Here is a 10,082-nt window from a genome sequence, read left to right as displayed (position 1 = left end):
CCCGCTCACAGCACACCTGCTCACAGCACACCTGCTCACACCAGCCCCGCTCACAGCACACCCACCCACACCGCATCCACAACCAGAGAGGGATGAAGGCTCTTCATGCAGTCTAGGCCCCTAGTCCACAGGACAGTGCAGCCCACACTCGGGGTGGCCCTTCCCCACTTAATGGCCCAGCCAGGTGTCCCCCACAGAGTGCCCTGGCCTCTCAGGGGAGTCCAGATGCCACAAGGTTGGCAACCAATATTAACTGTCATATCAATTCCAGTTGATGGGAAAGCAGGTCGGAGCACGGGACTGAGGGAGGGAGGTTTGGGTTGGGCTGATGGTGACATCGGAAGGGAGTGGGGCAGGTGCGGACAGCAGGCAGGACACCGAAGCATGGCCTCAGTGGGAGGAGACAGCTGTGAGGGCAGAGGGACAGGAGGGATAAACAGGAACGCACCCTCACTTGCTCATCTGTCGCTGTGAGAAGCACAGTGACAAACACAGCTTAGAAGATTTCCTCGGCTTACACGTGGCTGCCCACGTGGAGGGAGGCCAAGGCCCGAAGCAGAGGCATGGAGGAAGACTGTTGACTTTCCCCGAGCTTGTCCCACAGCCTCCTCGAACCTCCCGGGCCCACCTGCCCAGGGATGGTATCACTCCCAGTGGGCCACATCAGCCAGCAATCATACCAGGGAGCCCTGCGCACACCATCATCCCAGCGCTTGGGAGGCAGAGCCTGACCCAGCTCTGTGAGTTCGAGGCCAGCCTGGTCGGCACAGTGAGTTCCAGACCAGCCAGGACTTCACAGAGAAACTCTGTCTCAAAGAGTCAAAAGGCCCCACAGGCCACCTGTGGGTAGCTCTTCCGCTGAGGCTCCCCTTCCCCAGGAGACTCTCAAAAGTTGAGACATCACTCCACACACAAATATTTTTATTTGAAATATTACTTATCACTGTGTATCTCGGGCTGACCTCAAACTCATGGCAATCCTCCTGCCTCTGGTTCTTAAGTCTAGGGACTGGGTGTGTGCTGTTACCCTAGCCTTGGAAACTTGTTTGAGACACAGTCACATGTTGTGGGCTGGTCTGGAACTCACCGTGTAACTAAGGGTGACCTTGAACCCCTGATCTTCCTGCCTCCGCTTCCTGAGTGCTGGGATTGAGGGTGTACTCCCTCACGCCTGGTTTATGCAGTGCTAGGGAGGGAACCCAGGGCTCAGGCCTGCTAGGCAAACACTCTACCCGCTGAGCTAGGGCTTTCCCTGGCTGTGGGAGACCGACCCCTGAAGTTTCCTGGAGACTCTACTTTTTGAATGGGGCCCTTTTCACACCCAGTGAGCAGGACCTGGAGACATGGTCAGTTTCAATGGCAGGGGGCTGGGACCTGGTCCGGGAGTGGAAACAGGGGTGGAGGGGTGGGGGTGGGGTGGGAGTGGACCAGGTGCCTGAGGAGACAAAGGATTGCACAGAAGACAAAGTTGGCATCCAGTTCCTGGTAGTCACCGCAGGGTTTTCCCCGAAAAAGAAAGGGCTTAACTCTAGACCTTGTTGGGAAAAGAAGGAATTTTAGGAATTCCTTTGCCCTTCTTCAACCCTCCAAATCTAGATGCTCCCCTCCCTTTTTTTACCCTTCTGGGAACAGAAGAGAGCCAGGTGATTTTTGTTTGTTTTTAGTTTTGTTTCTTTGTGTGGATAAATCTTTCCTGTCTCCACAATGAGTTTAGGCAGGAGATCAGGGCTGAATTACGCGGCGTGATTCCTCCCCGCCTCAGTGTGAGAAGGACTGTCAGCCAGGCCATAGGTCACAGGGACACCCGGGGACCCCACTTGGGAGCCAGGCAGTGTGCCTGCCTAGGACGCGCCAGGAGACCAGGCTAGCAGTCTCAAACCCCAGAAGCTTGCAGAGCTCCTAGGAGCCTGCACGCGACCAGGAGCTCCCGCACTCCAACAGTGTGTGTGTGTCACTCCGAGTGGCTGCACTCCTGTGGGTGAGGCCTGGCCTGCCGCGTTAGTACGAGCAAGAGGAGCCTGGCGGTGGGAACAGACATCCCAAGTGTCCACAGGGTGGCGCCAGAGCCCCACCTTTGCGGGGCAGCTGCGGCTTGCAGGAGGCTCTTAGGCTGAAAAAAACCTATCTCGGCTTTGTTGGACTAACTTTCTTCCTGCAAAGCCAGGAGCTGCTTGGGGTTTTCTCAGACCAGGGACTCTCTCTCTCTCTCTCTCTGTCTGTCTTTCCCTTCTTCCCTCCCTCCCTCCCTCCTCTCCTCCCTCACACCCTGGCGACTCTGGTTCTAGGGACAGAAGCGCCCAGCCAGCTGCATGCTCCTGCCCCTCAGCTTCAGGAGAGCTTTACTGGGTGCAGGGTCGGAGAGGGGCCCCGGCCAGTGTCAGAGATCCACTGTTTTGATTTTGAAGGTCATCCACGCCCACACTGCACTCTGCTCAAGTTCATTTTCCGTACCAAACACACTGCACTCAGGAGCATGCCTTGGGATATTTGCAGATATTCATCTGTTCTGTAGGCTCACTGGACGCGGCGTTCCTGCACAACCCTGCACACGTACACAGGAGAGGCATTCCCGCCCGCCGAGGAGTGGCAGTTTGTGGCTGGGCTCATCAGCACTCCTAACGGCAGTGAGGGCCGCTCACTCACTCGCCCGCCACCATTGGTGTCTTCCCCAGCCGGGGAGATGGACACAGACAGGTAACAAAGGTCCTGGTTCACATTTCCGGTGACTAAAGGTCTTGGGCCCCTCACGTTTACTGCATTTCAGCGTCTCCATGGCAGCGTGCCTGGCAAGCCTCTGCCATCTTTCTGCTGGTCATCTGTCCATCTTAGCGATTTACAAGGGTGCACGCGAGCCTGGACAGAGTTGTTTGTAGGGTCGTAACTGCAGTGAAATGTGAATTTTGTGGAATCGCCCTGGGGTCCTAGCTAAGAAATCACCCCTGGCCTGGAGGTTGTGAAAATCTTCTGTGCAGTCTGGTAGCCGTGCCATCGTTCGCCTGTTTCGCTTTGATGTGCCCTCTACCGGGGTGGGCTGGTTCTCTTGTGGGGTGAGTCTCCTGCTCCCATGATCTCTTGGCTGAGAGCCGCTTATGGAGACGTCTTCTCTCCTCCCTGTTCTCAGAAGCCATTTCTGTTAGAGAGGAAACTCCTCAGTGTCTGGGGCTCGCATTGCCTGTCCATTCTGTATGCCTGGCTCTGTGCTCGTCTTCCTGCACCTCATGTGCGTGTCTCTGACTGTTCTTGGCCCTTCAAAAAAAAAATATATATATATACACACACACATATATATACACATTATATATGTATATATACATTATATTTATATACACATTATATATGTATATATATACACAGTGTGTGTGTGTGTGTGTGTGTGTGTGTGTGTGTGTGTGTGTGTGTACTGGGGCACAGATGTGAGGACGTAAGTTCAAATCCCTAGAGCCCACAAAGAAGCTGGCCATGCTAACAGGCACCTGTAATCCCAGCACCAGGATCACAACCCCAGACAGGTGGGTGCCTGGGGCTCAGTGCCAGCCAGATGTCACAGCGGCAAACCTCAGGTTCAGCAGGAGGCCCGCCTCACTCAGGAAGGTGGAGCTGACGAGATGGCTAAGGTGCTTGCAGCAGGAGCCCAGTCACCTGGGTGCGACCTCCAGAGCCTACGCCACAGCGCTGACCTCTGACCTTCTGACCCATGCTAGGGTGTGTGTGCACTGAACACATCATGCAAGTACACACACGCACACACGCACACATGCACGCACACATACACACACGCACACATGCACACACACGCACACATGCACACACACACACACGCACACATGCACACACACGCACGCACGCACACGCACGCACACGCACACACGCACACACACGCACGAATGCACACACACACACGCACGCATGCACACACACGCACACATGCACACACACACCTGACTGACTGCTGACATCCAGGATCTCTCCCATGGGAAGTGAGTTACTGCGCAGCTGGCTCTCCCCTCTTCGGCCGCCGCCTGGGCTCCAGAGCCTGGCTGCAGACGCCAGCTGAGAGCCCCCTCAAGCCTCTGAGGACGTGAGTCCCGGCCCTGCCTTGTCCTACGCTGCTGCCTCTCTGTCCGTCTGTGTCACTAGTAACTAATGAATTCCTTCTTCCCGGTCATCCATCTCAGTGCCCTCCTGACACCCTCCCTCCAGGAACCCCCGAAGCGGGTGGACATTGCGGCTTCTCTGCCGGGGCTCGATCCACTGTGACTCGGGCTCCCGGCAGGTTTAGCCTGAGGGCGCGGTGCACCCTGTGCGCAGCTCCCAGCCCTTCCCTGCTCACCCTCGGGTCCTCCTCCTCGGCGCTCGCTCGCTCGGCCTCCTCCGCAGTGTGGGCTTCCTAAGGGATCTCGCCCCTGTTTACACAGCGGCCGCCCTGTCAGTCTATCTTTGTCTTTCGTCCCTAAACAGCTCTGCAGCGCGAAGGTCTCTTTACTGACTCGTTGTCTGACAGGGACCGAGACAGCGTCAGAGGCTGCTGCCCGAAGTTTCTTTGCCCTGGAAACCTTGACCTTGTGTTTGATTTTCCCATGAACCCTATGGCTGGCCGAGGCCAGGTGGCCTCTCAGGCCGCTGATTCTCATCTTTCATGGTCTTGCTGTGGTTACTATGACAGATTCCCAGGAGTGAGTTCTAGAGCAGAAGGTTCTCACGGTTCTGGAGGCCGTGAGCCGGACAGGCCGAGCTCTGGTGGGCGCCCTCTGAGGAGACAGAATGCAAGGAATTCACCACCCGCAGCGGCAGGCCGGGTCGCTGCAGTGTTGGGGGTTAAGAGTTCAAGGGAGCCACCGAAGAGGACTGTCTTTTTGGATGAGGAGTTATCGACTCCATGGACAGACAGACAGCACGGCGGGGCCTCTGAGAAAAGGACGCCCCCCGCCCCATGTGGGAGGTGGTCCCTTCTAGGTCTGGAGGCAGGGTGGGTCCCATGTCCTGCAGCCAGGCTGTCCCTGATTCCTGGGTCTCGGCGGGAAGGAATGGCACCTTGAGGATGGGGGGTGGGGTAGGGACAGGTAGGGGGGGCAGCTGAGAGGCTCTAGTAATCTTGAAGCCCCGGCAGTCTGAGGTCTGGAGGCCGCAACCCGGCAGCTGCCGTTTCAGGTTCACAGCCCAGATCCTGGCGGGGGCTGGCTTGTCTCCTGCACAGACGGTGGCTTGGCAAGGCTTATTGCCCAAACCCCAGCAAAAACCTCGTAAAGCCTGCACCCCACTTCAGTACCACTACCGTGGGGATCAAAGCTTGCCAGACCACTCTGGAAAGGACCACGTCACTTAAACCCAACGGTGACTGGGCCTGAATTTCTCTGTTGCCCTAAGGTGGCCTGGGAGCGACTGTAGTGTCTGTATCTCTGTGGTCTGGGACGAAGGCTTCTGTGTGTGGGTGTGTGTGGTGGGTGGGTGTCCCATTTATGTGTGTGTCCTGTGTGTGTGAGAGAGAGACACCTCTGTGTGTGTGTGGCAGGGTCTCTTACTGACACTGGACCATGATAATAGATGACAGACCTTTTATGTGGGTGTCAGAGGGCAGCTCACCCCCGGGCCATCTCCCCAGCCTTCAGCGTCTTCAGGGCCCTTTGGGGGTGGCAGCTTTGAGGTGAACATTTGTACTCTCTATTCCGTAACCGGCCACGGAATCAGCCTTTTAGGATGAAACAGTGTCGGTCTCGGGCTGTGATTTACAACCTGGTTTCCCTGGCTCTGCAAGGGTCTTCGAGGCTGTGAGGAGTGGGAAGGGCCCTGTCTACAGCGCCAGTCTGGGAAGCATTTCTGGGCCGGCCCACGTTCTTATTTCTATTTTCATGGTTGACACCTTGCTTCCTGACTCCTGACGTCATTAAGGCTCTTTCTGAACGTAAATGGGCGGAATGCGCATTGCCCCCCCCCCCCCCAGTCTGACAGCAGCACTGACTTGCTGAATGCAAAGCGTCCTGCCTTCCTCTAAACGGGACTGGCTAGGGGCGTGGGGCCTCCCACAGCCACAACTCTCCGCTTGGATGTCCCTCCTTGTTTTCTCAGTGACGGCACCCCTGGGCACATAGCCCCCTCACTGGGCTTCCCCGGGGCCCAGCACACCGGCTAACAGGCCAGCCTCACTGTTTACCCAGCCTGAATGGGGCTGTTTTCCCTCTTGCTCAGAAGCCCCCTCGCAGGAATTCCACAACCTGCGCTCAGATAGAAAACTGTGTCTCTCGCTGGGTGAAGGTCCGCAGGGCCCACAGCCCTGTTCTTCTTCAAGGGATTTTGTTTTACTGTTTACTTTGTTTTCTCCCTCCCTCTCTCCCTTCCATCTTCCCTCTCTCCCTCCTTCTTTCCTTCTCCAGCAAACTCCGTGGGTTGCTGGTGCTTTCAAGAGCGATTAGATTCTGTTCGCCGGGCCTGGTTGGGAAGGAGCTTCTTCCCTTGCACCCCATCTGACACCCACCTGATCGGTGTCACGTTAGGTTGGAGCTAGGGGGCTAAACAGCCACAGTTTCCTGCAGTGTGTCTGTGAGTCTGTGACGGGCTCGGTCTGTGAGTCTGTGACGGCGGTCCCTGGACTTCAGGAAGTAAACTCTAAATCCTGAGGCACCCCTGTCCATCGCTGGCAGCCTAGTTCTCGAAATTGACTCTGCGAGCCCTGCTTCTACAGAGGTAAACAGCCCCTCGAAGCGCGCAATGTCTGGATTCCAGTAGAACCGTGAGAAGCTAGGGACCTAGAGACTTCAGACACCAAAGAGCTAAGCACCACTACCACCCCACCCCAGGGAATCTACCCAAGGTGCCCTTCATCCTCAGCGCCCCCACCTCTTCTGGACTCCTTTCTTATTTTCCCCTCGGTGCAAGACTACCCTCCCACCCTTGCCCAGATGCTTGGAGTAAGCTTCCTTGCTTTTCCGGTAGTTCAAAATTCCCCTCTTCCTTCAGACCCTGGCACTCCGTGTTGTGGCCTCTTTGTCTCTGTCATGAGACTGTTTGTTTGTGGCTCAAGCTAGGCCACATTGCACCTGCTACAGCTTCCACTGAGGTGGCACCTGCCTGGGAAGGCCAGGGGAGAAGTTCTAGAAACCATTTGCTGAACCGTGGGTTCCAGAGGGGACGAGGGGGCAGTGAGGAACCAGGCTGTAGAGTGCGCTGACAGCAGAGCTGACACGGGTGGGCGCCTGTGTTTGGCTCGCCCGAGCCCATGTTCGCCGACACATGTCCGCCACCCCACACCACAGAGGTGGAGCTGGCTGGCCAGCCAGTCTAGCCAAATTTCCAAGCTTCAGGGTCAGGGAGTGACCCTGATTCAAAAAACAAGGTGGGAGGGCTGGCGGGATGGCCATCACAGGGCTTTGGTTCCCTGACAACATGGCGGCTCACAACCACCTGAGAGCACAGTTCCAGAGGCTCCACCCCTCCAGCCTCCACACGAACCTGGTTCCCGTAGGCTCAGGCAAGCAATTCACAAATACATAAAATTAATATTTGTTAAAAGGTGGAAGTCAGCTGGGGAAGATGCCTGCCACTGACACCAGACTCTACATCCACATCATAGGCCCACCCGGACACACAACTCCCACAGAACACACACGCACATGCAGACACACGCGCGCACATGCACACTCCTGGCATACACCCAAGGGGTGCTGAGGATTATTTGTTATGGAAGCAACTGGAATGCTTCTCTTGGCTCAGAGCCGCTGCTGGTCTGTAGTGAGAATTCTGCCAACTGAAGATGTTTGGGGGATAAAGACACAACAGCAGATCATGTCCTGGTTAGAGAAGTCCTAGTGTGTCACGCGTAGTGGTTTAAATTGCTGGTAGGAATTGCTCCCAAGTGTCCTTTGTGCTAAAGCCCAAGTCCACAGCTTTGGGACTATAAGAGAGAAGCATGCTGTCCCCAGTGACGTGGGAGCACTGTCCCCAGCCGCTGTGGGAGCACTGTTCCGGGTGCCTCGGGAACACTGTGGGGCTGATGGCAGTAACTGAGCTCTTTAGCTTGGCTGTGGCCTCAGCCTGTCCTGTCCCAAGGAGTGGGACACACAAAACACAGGGTGTTCTTCGGGCGTAAGGGACCCGGTGTGCCTGTGTCTTCAGAGAGCTCCTCGCTGGCTGGCCTCACGACCATTCTTGGAGCCATCTGGCTTACGCTGGGTTGCTGAGTCCTCTGAGATTTCAGCAGAGTAGTCTGCGGCCTGTCTTTAGTCTGCTCTCCCATCTCAGATCTATGTACACCTGCACGCCGGAAGAGGGCACCCAATCTCATTACGGATGGTTGTGAGCCATCATGTGGTTGCTGGAATTGAACTCAGGACCTCTGGAAGAGCAGCCAGTGCTCTTAACCTCTGAGCCGTCTCTCCAGCCCTCCCAATCCTATTTCTTTCCAGCAATGTGCTCAGTCTTTCTTTCTTTTTTTTTCTCTCCTCCTTCATCTCTTCATCTACCTCCTTCTTCTGTTTCAAAAGAACATTAAAAAATTTAACGATTATGTGTTTGTGTATGTGGAGATGTGCATGTGAGGGCAATTGCTCAGAGCAGTCGGCAGGGAAAGATGGGTGGGTATGGGCAAGTCAATGCAGTTGCCCACGGAGGCCAGAAGAGGGCGCTGAATTTGCTGGACCTGCAGTAACAGGCAGCTGTGAGCTACTTGATGTGGGTTCTGAGAACAGGCTGCTTTCAGGAACCAGGTCTTAGAGCGGATGCTATGAGTAGAAGGTTCTAGAACCCAAGTAGAGCTGGGTAGAGACCAGGGTACAGGAAGGGAGTCAGTGGCCTGGATCCCTGCTTCCTGCTCAGGGTGCTGGGGCCTTGGACTTGATTCAGAGACAGCTTCCATCAGCTGTGGGGGCTCTTGGGGGTGCCTCCACCTGTTTTCTCTGTCTTCAGAAAGGGTAGACGTGTGCTCATGGCTTCCCTGTCTACTTCTGGAGCCCTTTCTCCTTTAGCCTCTGTCCATAGGATTGTTTCCTTGTTGGGTCTCCCCTCATGGGATGAGGCAAGCTGGGCTTTGCCCCACTGATTGCCTGAAGCTCTCTCCTTGGGGCCTCTTCTTGGCCTCTGTGGACCCTGCAAAGCAGGTCTTTATTCCTGTCCATCTTTGTGGAGGCTCCTTGGGCCGGCTTGTTTAACCCGGTGCTCCTGGGGCCTAAAATGACACTGTCCTGACTCAGGCTGAGTCGGTGAGCTGACCCTGGCCTGGTTCTGTTCTCAGGGCAGACTGCAGCTGGCCACAGCCTCCCAGCCTGTGTTAACAGCTGTCTCCACACTCTCTGCAGATGCTGAGGCGCTTATCTCAGAACTTTCTGGAAAGGATAAGGCTGGGGTCTTTGTGTGGGAGGTATGGCATTAGGGTGGAGTCAGGGTGACCTTGTCCCTTGGCTTTGCTTTCTCCATGAACTTCAAGCCTTCTCTGAACACACTTGCCCCTTGCTGGAAGGCTAGAAGTCAAAACAGGTCTGAAGATCAAATCTGAGCGAATCAAAGCTTGGCTTCTCTTGGTTTTATAAACAAACTCATAAACATTCCTTACCCTCCAAAAGGGCACCGCTGCCAGCTGGGCCCAGACTTTCCGACTCACGTCTGAATTGCCCAGCTGCCAATTTTCCAGTTGCAAGAGGGGAAAGCTTCATAAACTGCTTGCTTCCACCTGACCTGTGGAGGAGGGTGAAGCCATGGCAAGTCGGAAGTTATGAACACAACACGTTTATAAAATTCCAACTACAGAGGCCTCGCCAATGGGCCTAGCCAGGCTTCAAGTGGCAAAATTGACAGTCTTGTGTGGGTGGATGGGTGGATGGGAGCAGGTCACACGGGGGAACAGGCTGAGCTGGGATGACAGGAGAGACCTGGGGACACACAGAGGCTCCGGGAGGACAGAGTTCCATCACATAGCAGAGCCCCAGGCGGGCTAAAATCACAGGGCCAACCTGTGTGGTGACGGCGCCTGGTGACGCCGCACTGGAGAAGCAGAGGCAGGAGGATTAAGAACCGGGACTACATAGCAAGAGTCCTTACCATAGATAGATAGATAGATAGATAGATAGATAGATAGATAGATAGATAGATAGTAGATA

At 55.5% G+C, this 10,082-nt stretch overlaps 1 long non-coding RNA gene across 2 annotated transcripts in view; it reads left to right on the top strand.

The window, feature by feature from the left end:
• Window positions 1-2,266: 2,266 nt before the first annotated feature.
• LOC129682760 (uncharacterized) overlaps window positions 2,267-10,082 on the top strand; it is a 27,915-nt gene continuing 20,099 nt past the window's right edge. For both annotated transcript variants that reach the window (XR_008721037.1, XR_008721036.1), the window contains exon 1: window positions 2,267-2,694. This is a non-coding gene — a long non-coding RNA (uncharacterized LOC129682760). The remainder of the gene's footprint in view (window positions 2,695-10,082) is intronic.

Source organism: Psammomys obesus, unplaced genomic scaffold, assembly GCF_907164565.1.
Source record: "Psammomys obesus unplaced genomic scaffold, mPsaObe1.curated_primary_1811, whole genome shotgun sequence".
Lineage (NCBI taxonomy): Eukaryota > Metazoa > Chordata > Mammalia > Rodentia > Muridae > Psammomys > Psammomys obesus.
This window is presented reverse-complemented; position numbering and strand designations above follow the sequence as displayed.